Raw genomic sequence first — 18,533 nt, forward strand, 5'->3', positions numbered from 1 at the left:
CCATACGAGTGCAAGATCTATTGGCAAAATACGAAAATACTTTTTCGACTACCCAATATTTCTTGTTTTAAGATAGTTGGTGTTAATCTAAAAGTTTTTACAAGACAGTTGGAACTATTTTGAAAAGAGATGCCGGTTGTTTTATTGACCAATGATTGTTAATAATACTTTTTGGACATATTTGGATATCTTGAAATAATTTCTATGAATAATATTAGCAAATTAACCGTAATAAAGAAAATATTATAACAATTTCCTAATAAACGAAGCACACTTCGCTATGTATGTACATCTATACTAATATATCTACGAATCATGTGAGTATATTTAGCTATCTGTGATACCCATGATTGTTTTGTAATTATCAAACATACATTGACACCTACACACAAGCATTTTTAGGTGTGTATATAGTATATTCCAGTATTATTTTTGCCAATTATAATTTTGTTGCTATCTTTGTGCATACTTGGCAAAGCGTTGTATGGAGCAGATAAATCTACCTATCAAAGCGAAGCGATAACTGTGTGATTTGTGAATTTTACCGTATGCCTGTCGGTTTGTTTGTGCGTTTGTATGTGTACCTAATTGAGCTTTAATTATTCCAATAGTTTTTGTGTTGAAATATTTGCACATTTTATGTTCATTGCTGGCTTTGTGTTTCAAACTTTTTGCTCCAGTTATTTTCACGCACTTAAACACACAATTCACACCACTAAATGCACACTTACACTGTGCACAATGCCACCGCTCATAACAGATTATGAGTTTTCCATTGATTGACTCAAATGAAATTTTTATTGCAACTTTTTGTTCACATCTTTTTTGCCACACAATGTTTATTGAGTTCATTGTGTAACGAAGCGCTCAAATTGCATTTTTTTCATACACTTTTTTTAGCAAGCTTGTACAAAAATTGTCTAACAAACATACTTTTATGTTATTGCGCATGCGCACTTCACCAACACGCACTTGAATGAAATCTGCCACAGCTGTTCTTGTCTTGTGCTCGTGGTTTGGTTAAAAGGTTTATTGTCCATTTTGCAAGTGCTTCAGTTGGCATGATTAACACCTTATTTCACCTTTTTTAGGTGGTCTAAAACCAACAGGAAATAAAACGTTTATTTTTTGAAGAGGCTGTTCATTTAATATATAATCAAAAAGGTATTAAAATATATTTTAATGTAATAATCGATGATTTATTTGAAAACTTTTTGATTCCCTCGATTCCGTAGCAGATCTTCAAGAGGACCTCTGAAAATAGCTGTCTGGCGGTGAGGAAGATTTTAAGCAGAAACTATTTTAAATTCAAAAACAGCAAGTAAGAAAGGGCTAAGTTCGGATGCAACCGCACATTTTATACTCTTGCAACTTTCAGGGATCAAAGCCAGGGAAATGCCTTAAGGTGTAAAATGTCAACCAGAGGATCGGAATCCAAGCAATTTTGTATATATGTATGTATATATACTCTATATAACTCATACTATGCCCGTCATATTCGGCATAAGGTTTATTAGAAAAACGAAAATCATTATGCATATCTAGTATATAGGAGTTGGGGGAGTTTTGACCCGATTTTATCTATTAACTATTATCATGCCAGATACTAAAAAAATTTCCCTGGGTTCTATTGAGATACCTTACATAAAATCACCAATCACATGGAGTAAAATCAGCCGGATGTTCGAAAATCCTGTTATTAGTTATATGGGGGCTAGTTCAAGTTTTCCTCCAATTTTATCAATTTTAGGCACAAATATACACTGTTATGAGTAGAACACGCTCTATCATTTTCCTTGAGATAACTCAAATATTGGCCGATATATATAGTATAAAGTCACCCGGAAGTTCGAAAATCTTTATATTAGATATATGGGAGCTCAGGAAAGTATTGACCCGATTCAACCCTTTTTAGATACACAGAGATACTATTTCCTGGAAAAGATTCTGTCTGAATTTCAATTGTATACTCCATACATTGTCCGATATTTTCGGCAAAACGTCAACAATAGATACTGGAGTCTACATTTCCAGTATTTGGGAGCTTGAACAGTTTTGATTGGATTTGAGAAATTTTTAGTCATAAGGTGGCATACTTTAAAACTGTGTTATACAAGTATGGGAAAGAAGCGTGGTTGTAGTCCGATTTCGTACTTTGACATAGAAATATGAGAAGAATGTTACGTACTAAGTTTAGTCAAAAGCGGTCGGTCGCCCCCGAGATATGGAATTTAATCAAAAAGGGGGCGGTGCCACGCCCGTCGTTCACACCGGCTCCCGTAAAGTTCTCTCATACCATCTCTAAGGTAAAATTTAATGTCTCTGGCGTAATTAGTATTGATTTAACGCGCTATTAGTAGTTTTTAACAGTACCGTTATATGGGGAGTAAGCGGGATTATCATCCGAATTCATTTTCGAAATTAAGAACAAAATTTCTTCTAAAAAATCGTCCAAGAAAAAATGTTATTAGTTCCAACTTCTTTGAGTGATAAAAATCATCTCAAACTGTCTCTGTTTCAATGGAGCACGCTGCACGTTTGAGTTGAAATCTTCGCTTAAAACCTATTTATTTATAGCAAATTACCGGGTAATAGCAAACTACAAAGTTTCCGACTTTTCGCGTTTCAAAAAGTTGTTTTTATTACAGTAATTTCAATCTAGTCCTTTAAACAGTTTGGCTCTGGAATTATCAAATCACTAAGTAAATATACCCAACTATATAAAGTGAAAATGACATCACTTATAAGACACAACTCCCATTCTTATTATATTTCTAATTTCTCATGCCAAAATACGTCTCATTTTGAAGAGCAAGATCTAGCTGAACTGTGTAGTGTGGAGAGAAATATTGCTTCCATTTTTACCGACATACATACGGTATATTTTAGTATCTGCTATATGTTAGTAAGATGCATATCATTTATCATCATCATAGCGTGTATAAAAATATCTTGTGTGACATAAATGCAATAAAGTTTTTTTTCTCAAATTCAAACAATGATGGCTGCGTAATTTGCGGAAAATCTCGTCAACAATTTCAATTTTGTTTCATAGTATTTGCGAGCATGTCGTATATGCATGAGTCTATTAGCGAAGTATCTCCATTAAAAATGTCGCTATGTGTCACAATATTTGGTACTTAGAACCGAAATTTTATAGCAATTTCATTTTGTCAAAAGCAATAAAATTCGCTTCTTTGTACAACGTGCTGCCGCTGGTGTTAATTCATGTAGAATATTAATGTGAGTGTATGACATACATATCGCATATGTATCTATGATTATCTGCATATGTACATACATATGTGTTATATGAATGATTTTCGTATTGTGCAGCAATCTTTTTGCGCGGATTTTGCTCAAAAATGCTTGGTTTGTTTTTATTTTTTGTGATTGTGTTCACTTGTGGTGTGGTCATCAAGTTCATTTACCCAATTCTCGCGTGCTGTGTGTCGACCTAATTCGAAAAAGTATTAAATGTTTTTTTTTTTTTTGCTTTGTTTAGACATGTGCCTTTGAGCGTAGGCATGAAACATAATTTTTCGGAAAGCAAGTACATAGTATGGGTGTATACTTTTATTCGGTAAAAGTATAGATTTCAATGAATATCAGTAAAAAAAGAGTTGTTGCAAAGCTATGTACAGAAGCAGATTTTTATACCCTGAACTGGGTATATTAAGTTTGCCACGAAGTTTGTAACACCCAGAAGGAAGCGTCGGAGACCCTATAAGTATAAATGATCAGTGTGTTGAGCTGAGTCGATTTAGCCATGTCTGTCTGTCCGTCTGTTATATACGAACTAGTCCCTGAGTTTTTAAGATATCGTTTTAAAATTTTGCAACCGTCATTTTCTCTTCAACAAGCTGCTCATTTGTCGGAACTGCCGATATCGGACCACTATAACATATAGTTGCCATACAAACTGAACGATCGGTAAGAAGTTCTTGTATGGAAAACTTTTGCATTTGACAAGATATATTCACGAAATTTGGTATAGATTATTTTCTAAGGCAACAATGTAATCTCCGAAGAAATTGTTCAGATCGGTTAACTATAGCTTATAGCTGCCATACAAACCGAACGATCGGAATCAAGGGCTTGTATGGGAAACTTTCACATTTGGCAAGATATATTCACGAAATTTAACATGGATTACTGCTTAAGGTAATAATATAATCTCAGAAATCAAATTTAATTAAATTTTGTCGCGGGAATTTTTAAAGTTTGAAAAGCCAACTTAATGAATATGTGATGGTTATTTCTGAGAAACGAAAATTAGTTGGTAATATTTTAGTTTGAATGAAAAAACGAAAATCCCTATGTTAAATGTATGGGAACCTAAAAAAATAAATAGCGACCCCTTAGAGTTAAGCTACAGCGCCTGGCTTGAGGGAGGATTTTTTGTTTGTCAATCACTAACATTTGATGGGGTTGAAGAGTTGAAAAAAAAGTTCAAAAAAATTTTTATTTTGAAAAGTTGTCTTGACTAATGTTACATATACATGTACATATACATACTGTATGTATGTATGCTTTAATAGTTATGACCCAGTGCCTAAGCAACACTTCCTCATTGCAATTATGTGCATATATGTATGTACGCATGTACATATGCTTGTATTCTCTCATATATTCGCTGAAATTCTTTAACTATTAACAATTACTAAACTGCATATGCACATACAGCCACTAACACTTATGATAATAATATTATGTGGTAAATCATAGCGCACCGCATAGCGTTTCGTGGCACATGACCACATGCAACGGTTCACGGTATCAGTGACTGCCGTAAGCATACATACATACATACATACATATGCTCCTATCTGAAGTGCGGTTGCCGGCAGCATGACTCGAACCCACAAACTGACACGCCACGTACATACCATTCCATATATTCGTTCTGCCGCACGCCGACGCACATGTGGTCTTTGCCTTATAACTTTTAATTTTTAGTATTCTGTGTATTAGTGTTATGTTTGTGTGTGTCTGTTTATGATACTTACATTCATACATAATTTTTTCTAAATTCAAGAATTTTTATGCTTCAGCTGTTCAGCGTTCAGTATCTCAAATGGTTGAATGAATGTTGCCCGCCCGCTTAACTATCGCATAATATGCACACATTCATACTTTTGCATAAAAATATCTAGATATTTTTACATACTATACATAAAAATACATATGTATATGTATGTACGTAGTGTGTACAGAGAGCGGTGCTTAGTCAGATACATATGTATGTATGTGTATATATTAGAAATACAAGTATTGCTATCAAGTTTAGCTGGGCAGCCGATTGCCTGCCTGGGCATAGCGTGCGTCTCGACAATTATTGTTGAACCATCGAGACTACGCGAAAAATTGAGTGAAATCCCCTTTAAGCTTAAGGAAAATACACACACACCAATATTTGATATGCTTTATATCTACATACATACATACTTACGTCTGTTGGTGTTGAAATAAACTTAAAATTGTTGTAAGCAATACACACACACACATGTGCATTTCGCCAACATCAAAAATAATTACTTGCCGTTAACAATTAATGTTTACCAGTTTAACACAATTATTTGTACACCAACACAGGCACAAAACAAGTTTTGAGATGTTAAAAAATTACACAATTAGCGGTTAAAACACAAGCATTTCGGTGTTTGTACTTTAATCAATTATGTAGGAATTTTGTTGTGTTGCTGTAACTTACTTGCATTGTTATGTTTATTAACCGCAATCTACTCTTGAGCTAATTCTACGGCCTCGCCTTCTTGCTTTATATGTATGTATATATGTAAATGAATTTGTTGTTGTTGTAACACCTGGTGCTGGTCCTGAAATAATTTTCGAGAAGATATATGTGACCTGGTCTACGAAAAGGGAGCTAACGTGCGAAAACTAGGCGTGAAAAAGCATCTCATCTTCCATCCGAATCAATAAAAAGTAAAAATTTTTGACACCTTTTTTGACCACTATAATTAAAATCCATTTTTTTTGCACTTTTTTTTTTTTTTTTTAGTCTAATCTCTACCACCTCAAGTGAAACACAGCACTGTAGTCGGTACAAAAATATGTGTGTATGTAAACTTTGAGTCCAATATGCATAAATTTTTATTATAATTGGCCCTTATAACTTATTGCCTTTTTATTTAAAATTTGGCGCTTGCTCAGCAAGAAATCAGGCCAAGTTGGAAAGGCGAAAAGGAATTTAAGAGCATACTCTCTATGATATAGACATAAAAAATAAGATAAAGTCGAGTTGATTACTGAAAAAAAGTTTACTCATTAATTCTGACAAAAAAGTACCCGGAAATTGTAAATGAAACGCAAAATATTTAATTATTCATCAATATTTATTTTATCGCCTTCAAAGTTATACCCACCAGATGTAATACACTTGTGCCTACGATTTTTTCAGTCCTCGAAACACTTTATATAACCACTTTTTTGGATGGCCTCTAACTCCTTCAGCGAATTTCGTTTTATCTCTTCGATCGATTGAAAACGGGCTCCACGAATCGCCAGTTTCAATTTGGGGAACAAGAAAAATCACACGCAGCAAAATCTGGTGAGAACGGTGGCTGGTCGATGGTATTCATTGCGTTTTTGGCTTTAAATTCGGTCACAATCGCGACTCGCTGCGATGGTGCATTATCATCGTGTAGACTCCATGAACTGTTCTTCGACAACTCCGGCCGTTTTCACGCAAACACCTCATTACGGGCAAATAGAACTCATAATTTTTGTTTGTCTCTTCGGAACAAATTCATGACATACCAAACCACGATTACCGAAAAGTCAATGAGCCTTGATTTTTGGTTTTTTTCCCCTCCATTCCAATGATTGTTGACTTGTTTGCATATCAGACTTATGAACCCATTTGTCATCGGCAGTTATAATGCTCTCGATGAATATGGTTTCGGGATTCGCATGATCAAGCATGTCTAAAGTGAATTGTTTACAGTGCTAATTAAAGCAAAATTAGCTTTATCGGGACAAGTCGAGTAAGAACGCGTTTCATACCCAAAATCTCCACCAAAATCATTTGAACGGACTCGCGATCGATGTCTCTTGCCATCTCTCTAACACTTGCTTGACGATTTTCCAGCACCATCTCCTTCACTTTTTTAATATTTTCATCAATTGAAGAGGTCGAAAGTCGTCCAAAACGAAACGTGTCTTCAACGATCTTTCGACCGTCTTTGAAGGTTTTGTACCACTCGTAGGCTTATGCTTTGGATCACTTACCTACTCTACGATTCCGCACACGAAATTTGGTCAGAAACATAAAATTTGAGACAAATCGATATTTTTATTCATTGTAAATATCGCAACACACTACGGAGGTGTACCGACTTAAGCAGCTGCTGTAAACAAACTGATTGACATTGTACACTTTTTAGCAATATCATTTACCCGAGGAACTTAATAACAATTTTCGGATGCTTTTTTGTCCCAATGTATGTATGTTTTATCTTTGCATTTAATAAAACTATCTAAACTATCCTAATTTAATTTTGTATCAATTTACTTTCATAATCCAAACAACAGTTAAAAATGTCATTCTCGTCTTGTCAATTTCTTTGATGCAATCAATAATCGTTGCTTTTGAGCAATCGATCAACAATTTCCTGTTGTCACCACTATATATTTGCACATTTTTACTTATAATAAATTGACTCGCTCCATTAATCTCATCATAATAAGCAGTAGAAAGCAACACTTAATCTTGTTATTCATTTTAACGTCATGGCCACTTGAATTAGTGAGTCAGTGGCACCGCCGTGAATATGTGTAAATTCCAGCTGTAATGTCACGCTGACAGAATTCTATCAATTTAATGCTCACTCTGCTTCAACTTACTAATTAAAGAAGAAATAAGCAACTAAGTATTTGTCTATACAAATGCATGTACAAACTTCTTTGCGTAATCCTACTTATATGGAAGTGCTGTCCCTTGGTGGTGGTGGGGCGTTGCTGTCATTCCACAAACTGACAATTGACAGCGATAAGCAGCGTGTTGTGTAAATAACATAGTGAGAGGGAGTAATAGTGTACGCCGCAGTGGCAATACCATTACTCGTTGTACAACAAAAGTGCTGAGTACAAATGGCGATATTTCAGTGGCGTTGAAAGTGAAATTTAATCCTGTTCGCTTGATGCATTTGAGTGATGAAATGATTTTTAAATAAAATTTATTTGCTTGCTGTTTACTTCAAGCAATTCTTGTGTGCTTTATGTCAACAAAACTCCGTTATACAAACAATGTGACCTGATCTTTGATTAACCGTTAACATTTTATTTTCTACCTAAGAACTTTAAGTTGTAAAATGCATTGCCGCAGCGCTTGGGCAGCTGCGAGTAAGCCGTGTCGTATACGTGACATTGACACACATTACAAAAACAAATATGCTTTCGCGAGTTTCACCTGTTAGCTTTCAATTTTTATCAACACAATTGCTATTGTTGCAATCAATCGCATTTGTACTTCATACAAGCAAAAACATGCACATACACACGTACATTAGACAAATTTATGTTACGCAAGCTGAACACAAAGTGAGCAGAAGAAACAACAATTGCATTGGCCACCAAATTACCCGCAACAACAATAACAAAGAAAATTAACGATAATTACTTTATGTAATATGTACGTCCGTGTGTACATATGTGTATTTGTGTAAGTTTATGTGTGTAAATGAAAAGTGTTTTCCTTGCGCGCACGATCGATTGTGTGTGATCTCGCCTTGAAGAAGCCAATTTGCCATGCTATTTGCACACCTATTTATTTATTTTTTTCATTATTATTCTGATTTTTGCGTTTTTTAATTAAGAATTGTTCGAAGTAATTGACTATCAGTGCACATGTTGAACAAATGATCGTCAGTCGGTGCCGGTGAATATGTGTAGTTCTGATTTTGTTCTCCAAACAAGAATATGAAATCAGTGTTTTGGAATACAGTTTTTTTATTTAAGTGCAGCTACCTTGAGAACAGCTAAATATGTATGTATTTATATGTTTATGTGTCGGGTTACATAATTTTGATCATGTGCTTCTATATGCAGTGCTGCAAATAATGCATTAAAAAGATAATTGCACTATTATCTAAATAAATTTTTTATTTTTATTTTGTAATCCCGAAAAATTTATTTAAAAATTGTTTTAAAATTTCTAAGCCGAAATAACGGATTGAAAAATTAAAGGGTTGCATGGGTTTACGTGTTTCAAAAAATCGAATTTTTTTATTGCCTTATTAAATTCTACAGCACCTCTGGAATATTGTCCTAAATTTTCAAGTTGATTTGAGTAATAGTTTCAGAGATACAGCCTTGAGAACTTGTGTGCTCGAGACTAGCTAGGCTAAGTGCGCCATCTTTAAACGCGTTTTTCTCGAAACTGTGTTTTTGAAGTCGGTTGGCAAGATTTCTCGAAAGCTGGTCAACCGGTCTTCATGAAATTTTACACAGCTCTTTGAGTTACAATTCTTAAATACTTGAAATGAAATGAAGGATTTTTTTTCGATTACAACTATTTAAAAAAAATCGCGAAATTTTCACTGAAATTTTAATTTTTATTTTTAATTTCTGCAAAAAATTGAATTTTCAGTTTTTTTCTCCTTCTTCCAAGTTCTAAATTAAGGTTTTAACGAAAACAAGATTTTTTCACTTTAGATGATCCTGAAAGAAGTTATCCTGCCAACTCAGGCGCATCTTTTTTCCGAGGGGTCGCCGGAAATGGCGTCGCAATGGTCGAGTATAGAATAGCTTTTACCAAAAATTTCAGTATTTCTTTGTTAATAGTGTTGTAGCAATGAAAAATTCCCATAAAATATTTAATTTTTTATATGAGAAAAAAATTGTTGTAGAAAGTCTGTTTTTTACTCGAGGAAAGCCATGTAACCCCTTAAAATTTTTCGCTAATATTTTCTTCTTGGTATGAATAGAACACACACCCACTCTAGATATACAAATACATAAATCTTTATATACATTGCAAAAATATTCTAAGGAGTGCATGGAAGTGAAATGCATTGTTCAAAGAAAACACTGAAGCAGCTTGGAGCGGATGTGCTATGCGCTATGCAAATAAAAAGTATTCAGTAAGTGCTTGAGTGCGAAATGCATACGCATATATATGTATGTAGCATTGTATGGCAGAATATTTATGAATAAACGTCAAACCGCACATTTCCGACGTATTGACGATTATGGCATTTTGACGCAGTCATTCGCTGTTCGCACAATGCCATTCCGTCGAAACCATTTATGGCTGCCACAAAGCGAAGAGAACAACAATAAGCAAATGCATGACAAAAAATTAAAAAAAAAAAAAACTCAAATCTTATTGATTTTATAGAAATATAAACCAATAAATCCAGCATTTAATTCCAAATAAGCGCAAAAATATTTAGTTTTTTTTGCTTCTAATGTCGAGTTGGCTACGCTTTTCTCCGTTTGTCATTTGAGACACAAGTGTTTTCTTTTTCGCCTCATTTAGAGGCAACACTGGCGGCTTCGTCCAGTTAATGTTAAACTGTGCAACTGAAACTACAAATCGTGGCACAAATTCTGAGAAGCTGCCAGCCGTCACTTTGTGCTCCTTCCCTCCCTCCCAATAAATTGGTTTCCAACCGTGTTAGCTGCTTGCACAAATTATCCACCAACTGGCGTAATATGGTGATTAGACGCATATCACACTTTCTCCGTCTGTTGTCAATGTACTGTTTGGTGTTGTTGCTTATCTACTTTATTTTTCATAAAACTTATTTTTAGTCTTTGCTACTGCTGTCGTGTTGCAAATTCATGGTCAACCTTAAAATTTCCATTTCAGAAATCCATTCATACACGCTGATAGCCGTGCATAAGCGCTTTGAGAGCAGAGATTGTGCGAGTGCGCCAAGTGGCAGGCCAGTTGCTTGCCACATGCAACGCAGCAGGTCAATAAAAGTGTACACACACCGGCATAGATGTAAGTATAAATATATAAACAATGTTGCACATACATATACAAACCGATAGCATATATTAGACCTCCATCTGAGCGTGTGCGAAAGTGTGCGTAGTAATGAAAATAAAAGCTAAACAAAATGAAAATGAAATTTCCTGACAGCAAAATTGCGCATAGTTCCATGCGTGCTTGTCTGCATACTATTTATGTGAGCTCACTGTGTAAGCCGAACTGCGCGGAAAGTCTCCAAGTTTGCACAGTTGCCTCAACATTCGCGTTTGCCTCACGTCATTGTGCGTAAAAATCACAATTTTTCACCTCACTTGCAACGCAAGTCAAGTGGTATTGGTCGATGGTGGTTGCCTTGTGGCTGTTGAACGTTCGTTGGCAGGTTGCAATAATTTTACAGTATGACATAAAAGTAGATAACTACAGCGTTGTATATAAAGGACGTGACGAGCTATGTCAATTTAACCATCTGCGAACTTGTCTCTCAGGTTATCTCGCGAAGAAGCTGCTCATTTTTCGGAGCCGCCAATATCAGACCACTATAAAATATACTTATGTGGGTGTGGATTAAAATCAAGTTCTTGCATTAACATGATATATTCAAGATATTAATTGACCAAGGCAAAGCTATAATCCCAGATCACTATAGCATATACATATGTACATAAGTAGGTACCTACTATTCAAATTAACGATCAAAATCAATATACAGGTCTTCATAAAATATATTTTTTCTTTATTAAATATCACAAACTGAAGCTGTCGGTTTATTTTTTCTTCACCGAATATTACACTAGTAATTGTAAACCCGTAAAGATTCAGAAATACTACAAAGATAATTCTTTAATTGCTTATAAAAGCTTCTTGAAGGTACACTATCGTATGCTAAATTGTTGTATTGTGTAACAGGAATATTATAACAGTGCACGCAACATCTCCAATTGCAACTTCTTTAACATCCCAACAGCACTCCATACTTCCAAAATAAATAATTGGATGCAAACTTTTTGAAATCACTGTATCTTCATTGAGCGCATGAGAGGCAGCGTCCCGCGTACGCAATCGATTTCTTCATACATATCGGCAATGGCAACACCAATTCATTGCTGTCACGTCTGCGAGTGCATTGCCTCATTGTTATCGTTGTTGTTTCATTTTACGTTTTTGTTTTTTTTTTTTGATTACGCATTGCTGCTGTGCTGCTGGAAATTTATGGATTTTGGTTTGTGTATTGACTAAGCAGTCGCTGTTGTCGTTCGTTGGCCATCTTGGGAAATTAGGCAGACTTCTATACGCAAACAAACGCACATAAATAAGCATTGCAAGTCAATAAGCAACATTTGTGTACTCTGTCAATCCAAAAAGGAACGCTCATACACATATACGTATGTATGTAAATTTATTTGCTTCTGTTTATTTGTGCATTTGGAAGCGAAAATTTCAATTGCAACAACCCCAATTTCAATGGCATCTACACTATTTTCGGTTGTTTCCAAAGGACAAACACATTTTACTTATGCCAACAACTATCGCAATATGCGGGGGTCTCCGTTCAATTCAATCAACGCCGAGCTGTCAGTTGCCGCTGTCACGCACCAATGCGGCGTTAACAATGTCCAACGTCTGCTTCTATTTGTAGTGGTGTTTGCTTTTGCTTTGTTTACAAATGCACATATAAACTTACATATGTATATTTGCTGTCTGCACTAGTCAGCTGTTCGAATCCAGTTGAACGACAAACAGTCTTTAGCCAGCAAGTTTCCTTTCCCCCAGCATGCAATCCTCCTTTTGCAAGCTTAACACAAACACGTTATTAAATGTAAAAGTCTGATTTTACTTTCTTGTCTCGTTACTGCCGTTTACCAGCACTGTTGTGAACTCGTTTCTTTATTCATTTAGTGCAGGCTTTCAGCAGTTGCTCTACTCGTTGCTTTATTAGTTGAAATGGGGATGTAAACAAATCCTATCTGACGAAACAAAGCGAGTGCACGAGTTCAGCGAGCGCAACAACAATCTTCCATTGCTTTGTTCCATACGCACCTGTGCGAGGAGAATGTTCCTTTGTTTGTTTTCAATTTCATTTGCTTACTAGTGATTAATGAAAGCAATGAGGCAAATTATGAGCTGAATTTATTTATGGCGTCGCAACAATCTATCATTAAAAAAAAATATTTATACTTATATTATTTTCAAATTTAATTTGTTAATTTATATGTACAATATATACATATTTTTAGAGTACACATAAAAACTCAATACCTCATATTTCTATGTTGTTGGTACATAGAGAAAACTTTTAAACTCTTTTTCAGACAGAAGTATTTATTATTTAGTGGACTGAGTGTAGACTCGCCACTGTTAAAGCTAACTATCAAATAATAGAAGTAGAATACGTAGAATACCACCATTCAAGCCGCAGCAAATCAGGCTTTCAAAAATATATTTTTTATCCAAATTCTTTAAAAAAATATTCAGATAAAAAGGAATTTTGATAAGTAAGAGTGATAGTAATGCTTACATCGCACTGGACACGTACTGCGTTTTAAAATTAAAGCATTTATCTTGCAACAATGTTATTTGCAACAAATGTATTTTCTTTGTAAGCTCAAGATAAATCTATAACAATTATACGAAAAAAAAGTGACAGCAGTCTTTCCTTCCAGTGTCGGTAATATGCAATTACAAGTAGTTCGTGTACAATGATGCGGAAAATGCTTGTGAGAAATGCCGTAGACAATGTCGACGAGCAATGCAATGCAATGACACGAGTCAATGATATGGAGGCATAACAAAACTTACTTGATGATAGCATGAATCATCTCATTGGCGAGACGAATTGCCAGTTAGACAAACAGACCGAGAGAGAGCGAGGTAGAGAGACAGGCAACTTGACAGGCTAACTGACTGCCTTTGTTGTCATCAACTTATGAGCTGTGTGCAACAGATCGGGTCAACAACACATCCGCCCGGCGTCTGCGCTCATTGCAAGCGGGGCATTACACAGTCTCATAAATTCAAGTATATGCATACATATGTATGTACATATTCATATTTAAAGTATTACATATATGCATATGCACAAAGACTATGTGGCAGTAAACTTAAAGGCATCTTAATTTAGTCAAATGTCTAATTGGCCCCCCACATGCCCGCACACCACAACCACACCCAGCGACGGTCGTCCTCTGTCTTGCTGTAGACAGTTGAAAATGCATTTCATCATTTCTTTTGTTCACAAATGCGACTTATTGAGCTGAGACGAACGACCCGACAATTAATTAATGACCAGAGTACAATAGCATTTTAAGATGCGCTGCCCCTTCGCCAGTTGCTCTGCCTGGGTCTGGGTCGAATGAAGACACTGTGTGTGTAGTGCGGCGCGCGGCTACCATAACTAGAGTAGTAGGCACTAATTGCATTTAAATGAATCATTGTGACAGTAATTACTACCACTCGAAAGTGTTTTTGTACAACTATGGCATTTTTGGAATCCGGACATGTGTGTTCGTAGATGAGCTCACAAATCGGAAATGTTTTTCGCTCAGCTTATTTGTATTAATGACTGCCATAAATGTACGAAGATCAGGGTTAAGCGGTAGCCACTATTTTGGTCATATCAATCTCAGTTGCTCGTAGATCTCTTCAATTGTTGTACAAGTATCATTGCTTTTTAAGTGTGTAATTTGCCGCCTGCTTTGTATGTCCAATTTTGGTTGCGATCAATGTCGAATGTGAATGACGAGGACACTGATTGTGTATGAAGTAACTGTTTGGCGTAACACACGTACAAGCATACGATACGTTAGTTGTGTTGTGAGTTTTTCAATGTTTCCAGAAAACAAAAATATTATTTGAAATTTACGTGAAGAGTTCAGGTAATTTCCATTTTTATCTTATGTGAGGAAAGTGTATAGGAAAGTGAAAGTAGTTTTAAGATATGAAGAGGGAAGGAAACATACAAAATTCGAGTAGTTTTGAAAACAACAGTTTTAAGGGGTTACATGAGTTTCCTCGGCTAAAAACAGAATTTTTTCAACAAGTTTTTTCTCATATAAAAAATGAAATATTTAATTATAATTTTTTATTGTAACAAACATACACAATTAACAAAGAAATTCCGAAATTTTTGGAAAAAATATTTTAAACTCGGCGATTGCGACGCCATTTCTGGTGACCTCTCTGTGAAAAGATGCGCCCGCGTTGGCAGGATAACTCCTTAAAAAATCATCTAAAGTGAAAAAATACGTGTTTAAGTTAAAACCTTAACTTAATTAGATTTTTGGCAGACATGCTTACAAAAAAAAAATAAAATTTCAGTGAAAATTTCGCTGCATGTTTTTCCAAATAGTTGTAATCGAAAAAAATTCTTTTTTAAAGTCTTTAAGAATTGTATTTCAAAGGCCTGTGTGAATTTTCATGAAGATCGGTTGAGTAGTTCTCGAGAAATCTTGCCAACCGACTTCAAAAACACAGTTTTCTAAAAACCGCTTTTAAAGATGGCACACTTAGCCTAGCCAGCCTCGAGCGCACAAGTTCTCAAGGCTGTATCTCTAAAACTATTATTCGGACCAACTTGAAAATTAAGGACATATTCTAGAGGTGTAGTAGAATTTAATAAATAATAAACAAAAAATTCCATTTTCCCTTAAAAGTATATTTTTACACAGATCAATGGAGCTCCCACTTCTGCGTCTACAGTTTCTTCATTACTTCCAATTTTGTTGTTTTTTTTTATTTATTATAAATACTCTTAGTATTACCTCGTAGTTTCTCTTGCAAGAGATACATATGTGAATGTGTCGCTATGATATAATAGATAAGTATGTATATTTTCTTTGGGAATCGGTATTCTTTCTTATTCATTTAGCTTCAGCTTTTAAATAAAGACTTCAGTCTTATACATTGTATTATACAAGTATGTAAATTATCATTTCTTACTATAAAACATGGTCTGAAATTTTTTTTATAAATTGCTTATAATTTTTTTTGCTTACTTTTTTGTGTTTGCATAAGATTTTACTATTATTTAGCATCAAATTGAATTATCTATTCGCATATAACGAACTACACTGTATCTGTTTTCTTCGCCCGATCTATACAAATAGCTTCATGCTAAATTATGTCATAGGCATTAATCATTAATTGCTTATTTATTAATTTTCGCTTTTATGCAAATTATTTCCATAATATTTACTTCTCCACTACGTAATCTACGATTATTTGCTTGAGTGGACGCCGATTATCTTCGTTTGCCATTTTCCGTATTTTTATTTATTTCATTGTACATATGTATATCTACCACGATTTACACCTAAACGTCTTTACTGGTTTCTGCTTTGAGTGTTTTGTGAATGTAGTTTGATTTGAGTTATTTTCGCCGAATAATTTGTGTGTCACATGGCTCATCTGTTATTTGATTTTCGTTTACTTGGTAATTAAGAAATTGGTGTGAAGTTCACAATGGCTACTAGCAGGTGCCAAGGAATATGTAGCATTTGGTCAAGGCTAATGTAACACTTTCATTTTTGTTGGACTTGAACAGTTGAAATCAAATAAAATAATACTGACTCCTTTTTGTCTAAACTCTATTCCAAAATAATGTTTGGGTATTACTTCTAGTAAATGTTTAGTTTGTTCTCCCTGAACAATATTGCACAAGTCTTTTATCATTTTATCCTAGGTCATAGAAAGGTGAATTTTGTCCATTTCGTCTCCTTCAAAGTAATTCCCTCTCGTTGCAATACACTTATGCCAACGAATTTTCCAGACATCTAACACTTGGAACATGTTCGTCGTGATGGCCATCAGAGCATTCTTCGATTCAGCTTTTATATCCTCAATTAAGTCAAAACGGTGTCCTCAGAGTGGTCATGTGAATTTGCTGAATAGCCAGAAGTTACACGAAGATAAATCAGGCGAATGAGGTGGTTGCGGCACGATATTTGTTGAAAATGTGGCGAAATGATCACGAATAACCAATACAATATGAGATGAGCGACTCCTTTTTGTCCAGACTCCATTCCAAAATAAATTTTGAGTATTACTTCGAGTAAGTTTTCACTGACCAATATTGCACAAGTTCTGTATCATTTGATCCGTTGGTCTATGGGTGCTGGCAGGTTTTTCTACTTAGGTCATAGTTTTATTTAAACTAACAGCCATTTATTGTCAATCAGAACGATTTTTCTGGCGGAAGTCCCAAAATTTTCTTGTTGAGGCTTTAACGGGTTTTTCAATAGGAACGCTACCAAAGTAGACCGATAGAGATACCAAAAGACGTCATGTTTTTTCGCGCTCTTTTTACATTTCTCTTCATTAAGTTTTGCCATTTTATCATGGAAAGATATACGATCCAACAACGAGTCGAAGTTATTAAAATTTAAAAAAAGAGTCAGTGGCCTCAACTTTAAAAGCGCTACGTCCAATTTATGGTCGTCATAATCGTCCTGTCAGATCAACAATTGAGCGTCTAGTGGAAAAATTTGAATCCACAGGCCAGTACAAAATATTCCCTTGCCAGTGAGACAAATAAGTGCCCGTAGTGTCGAGAATATTTGTGCCAACTAGCGCATCAATTGAAGAAGACCCAAATCAGTCTCTCACACGTCGTTCTCAAGCGTTGGACATCTCTGTGACGTTGTTGTGGATTTTGCGAAAAAATCTTGGCCTACATCCTTACAATATCAAATTGATGCAAGAACAAAACCACCAGACCACCAGAATCGACGTATGTTCGGGAATTGGGCTGAGCAACAACTTGAAAATGATCCGGATTTTCATCGAAAAATCATCTTCAGCTATGAGGCTCATTTCTTACCGAATGACTTCGTCAATGAGCAAAATATGCGTTATTGGTCAGGCAGCAATCCATTACGCTTGAAAGCCGGCGAAAATTGTGTTCAGCGTCTGGACTTCTGCAAGCGTGCCCGTGGTGGCCAAAAGAAATCGATTACTAGATTACGTTCGTACGTTAGATAGATCTAACGAGATTTCTTATTTTTAAATTTCATCCACGGATAAGGCTGGAACCACTGCAGCACTGTATTGTAGGACCTTTTTTTTAGCGCCGTTAGAGAACCTGTATAACTAAAATTTTGTATTTATTTTTTTTTCAAAAATTAGACTGTGTTTTCCTGAAACATGCATAAATATGCTCTAAAAACTTCAAAACAATCGATACTGTAGATTTCTTTTAATTCTTAAAATTCGATCTTTTGTTAGGTCGCACTAGGTGTGCCCCTTAAGAAAATCCTGACCTAAAATATTTACTAACTTCGCAGTTGTTTTCAAATGTGAGCAGAGATAACGTCATTTATAGCATTGTTGATAGCTAAGTAGATCTATGAACAGAAATTACGAGTTACTCTTAGAGGAATATCAAGAACTTTCTTGTGTTTCTGGAAGCTTGAAAAGAATTGAGATATTAATTGCTATGTGTTTTATAACGTATGAATCAAGTTGCCATCATTAAAACGTTTAAGTCGTGACAGAGATAATTAGTATATGCAACTACTTATTTATAGGAATACCCACATATGCACATATGTATATATAATTTGAATCATGATTGTTT

General features: G+C 35.1%; 1 protein-coding gene across 7 annotated transcripts in view; it reads left to right on the top strand.

Annotated features, from left to right (window-relative positions):
- LOC126758779 (F-actin-monooxygenase Mical) overlaps positions 1-18,533 on the top strand; it is a 92,673-nt gene that overhangs the window by 25,061 nt on the left and 49,079 nt on the right. For 6 of the 7 annotated variants that reach the window (XR_007666888.1, XR_007666886.1, XR_007666885.1 and 3 more), the window contains one exon: positions 10,835-10,972. The exons of the other annotated variant lie outside the window; for it this stretch is intronic. The gene's annotated coding sequence lies outside the window, so the exon portion shown is untranslated. The remainder of the gene's footprint in view (positions 1-10,834; positions 10,973-18,533) is intronic. 7 annotated transcript variants of the gene reach the window in all.

The sequence above is a fragment of the Bactrocera neohumeralis genome, chromosome 2 (assembly GCF_024586455.1).
Source record: "Bactrocera neohumeralis isolate Rockhampton chromosome 2, APGP_CSIRO_Bneo_wtdbg2-racon-allhic-juicebox.fasta_v2, whole genome shotgun sequence".
In the NCBI taxonomy this organism is placed as follows: domain Eukaryota; kingdom Metazoa; phylum Arthropoda; class Insecta; order Diptera; family Tephritidae; genus Bactrocera; species Bactrocera neohumeralis.